The following is a 5,670-nucleotide window of genomic DNA, read 5'->3' on the forward strand; positions in this document are numbered from 1 at the left end:
ATGATAAATTCATGAGTGGAATATCTTTTAATAAATATACATTTGATTTCATAATTAATCGCGATAAACTCAAAAACTACTGAACGGACTTTCATCCGGTTTTCACCTATCTATAGAGTGACTCTACAGGACTGAGACAGGTTTAGGTGTATAATTTGTTAAAGTTTACCCGTGCGAAGTCGGGACGGATTGCTAGTCTGAAATATTACACAACATTAGAAAATAAGGACATAATAAGGCATTAGGTACAATATTTAGTGGTAGATATAAATAATCGGCAATTACCCACAATTACTTGTACCCCTTGTAGTAGAGGCACGGACCACCTGTGTTAGTCACGCCGAATATTATGGCTGAAAAATTAGTTCCGATGAAATTTACTAATTTTTAGGGTTCCGTACCCAAAGGGTAAAACGGGACCCTATTACTAAGACTTCGCTGTCCGTCCGTAAGTCCGTCCTTCCGTCCGTCTGTCACCAGGCTGTGACACGAACCGTGATAGCTAGACAGTTGAAATTTTCACAGATGATGTATTTCTGTTGCCGCTATAACAACAAATACTAAAAACAGAATAAAATAAAGATTTAAATGGGGCTCCCATACAACAAACGTGATTTTTGACCAAAGTTAAGCAACTTCGGGAGTGGTCAGTACTTGGATGGGTGACCGTTTTATTTTTGTTTGTTTTTTTTTTTTTTGCATTATGGTACGGAACCCTTCGTCCGCGAGTCCGACTCGCACTTGCCCGGTTTTTTTATTAATTAAGTTTAATTTTTGATTAAGTAGTATGTTTTGTGAGTCCAGGCCCCTGTTTCACCAACGTGACAGGTGCAACGAATTGTAAAATCACTGTTGCTGACGTCACAGGCATCCATGGGCTACGGTTACCGCTTACCATCGGGCGGGCCGTATTCCTGTTTGCCACCATCATTGTATTATTAAAAAAAACTTTATGATATCGGAAAAAAACAGATATTTCTCTTGCTAAGTTTATGACAATTGTCACAAGAAACACTACAATTGTCACGAAATTCAGACATATAACTCATTACCTGTCAAGAATTACCTACAATTCTTCTAAATCTTTGACAATTGTCAGAAACTACGCAGGAGAAATATCTGTTTTTTTCCGATATAATAAAGTTTTTTTAAATAATACAATGATGGTGGCAAACAGGAATACGGCCCGCCCGATGGTAAGTGGTAATCGTAGCCCATGGATGCCTGTGACGTCAGCAACAGTGATTTTACAATTCGCCGCACCTGTCATCGATGTGAAATTGGGGCCGAAGTTATGAATATGAATCTATAAATATGGAAAAGTAAATGAAAATAGTATTTTCTAAAATTTTTGTTAAAAATACACAACTACCAGAAAATATTATTTATCTAAACTAACACAACTAATTGCTTATGTAACAAGTATCAGTGGCGGGGTGTCCATAGAATTGGACTACCACTGGAAAGCTTTTATAAAAAACAAGAATAATTGTAGTTTATGAGTTTCGAAGCTTCTGACAAATACTAAATACATCGCCGCTGATACAGTGTTAATAGTTCATCCGCAATTTTTCTATCTGATCATTCATTAAATGGTTATGCGTTGCATGAATTTTGACAACACAACTCCCCACAGTATGTACCATGGCGGGACAACGGAGCCTCCGATGGGTACCACATCTCCAGATCTTGATGCTACTGGCGCTGCTGAATACTTTGTGGTATTTGTATCCTTGGTGCACGAGGACTATTCCGCCTTGCCGGGATCTAATAAATGTTGCTGTAACATAAATACTCGTACATGTATAAAGTTAATAACCAATAGACAAGTTTAAATACGTATTACGCCTGTTCAGAGTATTCATTGTTTAGCTATTGACATCAATTCTTCAATTGATACAGTTCTTGCCAGATTTGATAGACTCACCTAGTTCGCTAGTAGTAGTAGTAGTAGTGCGGTAGTTAGATCGCTTACAGCGATAAGACCGCCTGTTGCTACCATTATTTACACTGTAAATCTGTTATTTTATTTTTCTTTGTGGTGCAATAAAGAGTATTTACTTACTTACTTACTTACTAGTTACAAAATAAATATCCATATGGATATTACATTGGATTATATTAGTATAACTATATAGTTATACTCTGAAAATGATTCCTATATGGTTATTCTGGCATCGTATTAATGACAACACAAAATACAATATATCAATTCTCGTTTATTAGTAGGGTACCAATTATGACTATTAACAATAATAAATACTTATTAACGATACCGCGAATTGTAAACAAATATCACCTTTAGTAGATAAGATACATCTTTAGTTTATAACAGTTTTATGTATTTGTGCCCCAGTGACTTTTGCTACAACACCATCCACAGAACGGACTGTGCGTTGCACCCCAGCCAAAGGTATGGTATTATACCACCTTTAGTATACCGTTACAAACACTTTCGTGCATTTGTTCTCTGGCAACCTTTATCACGACGTCATCCACAGTGAGGGCTGTTGCACCCCAACTGTTGGTGGGAACCGCACTGCCTTAACCCCGCTGCTGCTCTGGTACCCCCCGCAGTAGAGAATACGACCAACTTTTCTTGACTTCGTGTATATTCACGAAGTCAACTTCGTGTATATTGCTCTAAATTAGTAAATGTAAGGGTTAGTTTGTACTCCATTATAGCGAAATTGTTGATTAGTTTGTGTCCTGAATCAAAATCCTGACTAGGGGAAGTAGTACAGTAAATCAGAAATATAAAAATAGAGGAAATAAATCTCATATTCTTTTTAAAAAAAAAAAACATTTATTACATTATATACATCACACAAAGATTCGTTAAAAATGCATGCGTTCTCGCATGAAAGGGTTTGGGTTAATATTTGCCACACTGGTTCAAAGCGGGTTGGGACTTTACATAGGTACACCTAGCTGAAAAAGTGCATTCATAAAGTGGGTATGCACTTTAACATCTCACTGTACATCTTTTGATTTCTACTGATACATATGCAGGCTTCTACACAATGTAGCATTATTATCATTTCTAAATTGTTTATACAACAACGGTTTCACTCACTTGAATTTTTAGTCGCTATTGGCGACATGTTTCGATCAGTGCACGAGTTGCAGTCGCCGCGAGCACTCGAGCCTGAGGAAGGACCCCCGATGGGCCCGAAACATATCGCCAATAGCGACTAAAAATTAATGTGAGTGAAACCGTTGTCGTATAAATAATTTAAAATATGTCTCACGAAAGTTTAATATCGATTATTATTTCGTATAGATTTCAAGTTAATCGAAACACGAATTATGGTTATGGGAGTTGCTAAACTTGACTATGATGTCCTCCAGTGTGTAAAGTATCGCTTTACACCCCAAACGAACGCGAGAGCCGCACTGCCACCGCATTTTCATGCCCACCTTGTTTTTGAGGTGATACTTATGCCCCTTGTATAGTAGAATGCGACCACCGCGAGCAGATGGTGCGTAAAGCGCTGAAAAATTTAATTACCTATGCATTAATTAAAATGTGACATTGCACTGATCCAATATCGTAATTTACTTAAATTCTTATAAATATTTCGTGGGGGAGTAAGTACAAATTAAATGTCATGTTTTTCTTCAAAACGTTTATTTTATAAGCCTTATTGTTATTCTAGTTACACACTGTGACATCGTCAATCACTATACCTAAGTCTCTCTTTTACTTTCACTGGTCTCAATATTTAACAGTCTCCCGACAGTTTATCAATTGAAGGTGTCAAGTAACAAACTTAATTTTTCGGCCTGCATTTTTTGCCGCCTTTTTCAACTGACAGTCGCTGTGCCAGAGTATACACGGTGGCTAAAAAATAACTACATTCCCGTTACCGGGGAGGTTTTGGGATCAATCTGAGCTTAGGAAATATCCTCGAAATCGCAAAAAAAAATACCCTTCCATAAAAAATATAGGTATATATTATTTACCTACCTAAATAATAGAAACAAATATAAATATAACGGGAATGTAGATATTTTTTAGCCACCCTATATAAAAAGTAATTTAATGTTAACTATACTCGCGCGGGTTCATACCTGGTGCAGAGGCTGGCTATCGCTAGCCAACGTGGTAACGCAGCAAGTGTGATGGGCACCTTTTTTTTAATTATGAATGGGCTTACTCATGGCCACAGACTAGCCGAGGCGTAGACGTGGCCTACGATGGAGCGAGCTCGCCCAGAAGGTGCCTGTTCACTCTTGATTTGAAGGTTGCCGGGTTATAAGAACACGGAAATATAGACGCCGGCAAGGAATTCCATTCCTTGGCAGTGCGCATAAGGAAAGTAGAAGCAAAGCGCTTCGTGCGAATTGGTGGAATATCTACCATGTAAGGATGGAAACCGGCCGTGCGTCTAAAAGTCCGATGGTAGAATGGGGACGGTGGAATAAGCTCGTGTAGCTCTTGGGCACACTCCCCGAAGTGCAACCTGTAAAATACTGACAGGCTGGCGACTTTCCGCCGATGGGCCAAAGACTGAAGCTTAGCCGTTAGCTTCTTGTCGCCAATCATCCTCCTGGCTCTGCGCTCCACTGAGTCCAAAGCGGCGAGTTGGTATTTAGCTGAGCCATCCCACAGGTGGCTGCAATACTCCATACACGACCGGACTTGAGCTTTGTAAAGTGTTAGAAGCTGTCCAGGTGTGAAGTATCGCTTCACCTTATTTAGGACGCCCAGCTTTCTGGCCGCAGTTTGTGCTTTAGACTCAATGAAGCTGCCGAAGCTGAGGACTGAACTCAGCTCCATGCCGAGGAGTTCCAGGTTGTCGGCAATAGGTACAGATGCACCCCGGAAAGAAGGAGTCAGGTCGAATGGACTCCGTTTTGCGGAAAATAGACACGTCTGCGTTTTGGAGGCATTGAATGTGACCAGATTGTCATCACCCCACTGGACGTGGGGAAACGAAACTAAGGGTCAAGTTCATTCGCTCAACCATGGCCTCTCTCTGTGAACGTATATCCTCCCTGCTGTCCCCTGCACTAGCCAAATATCTCTCAACAACCGTACTGTCATCTGCGTAACCTACAATGCTGGGTTGCAGCATGTCGTTAATGTGGAGCAGGAAATGGGTTGCGGAGAGAACAGACCCCTGAGGAACACCGGCGTCAATGGCCATGAGGTCCGAAGAGCAGCCATCAATAACTACTCTGATCGACCGTTCACTCAAGAAATCAGATAGCCAGCTACAAAAGTCAGCAGGGATGCCGTATGCAGGAAGCTTGCTAAGGAGACTTGCGTGCCAAACCCTGTCAAAGGCCTTCGAGATGTCCAGTGAAACAGCAAGCGCTTCACGGTTCCTCTCGATAGCCTCGCCGCAGCAGTGCGTGACATGGGCGTTTTCACAAATCGTTGTTCATACGAAAAAGTCGTGTCCCATGACTTCCTTAGCTATTTTCTTGAATATTACCCAGACGTATGATAAAATGTTATACTTTTCAATTAAACAACTCATTAGGCTTTTTATTGGTCCTAAAATAACGCATTTAGCATTGCAAAATTTTAAATAAAACCGAAAAACCTTAAAAAAGTAGTCCAATTTTGACGTGTCCCATACTACCCAGGCAAAGATCAGAGTAAGAAAAAAAATATTATTCCAAGACTATTTCAAAGTAACGGCTATTTTTCTGATCAAC

This window comes from Cydia fagiglandana, chromosome 2 (assembly GCF_963556715.1).
Source record: "Cydia fagiglandana chromosome 2, ilCydFagi1.1, whole genome shotgun sequence".
NCBI lineage: Eukaryota > Metazoa > Arthropoda > Insecta > Lepidoptera > Tortricidae > Cydia > Cydia fagiglandana.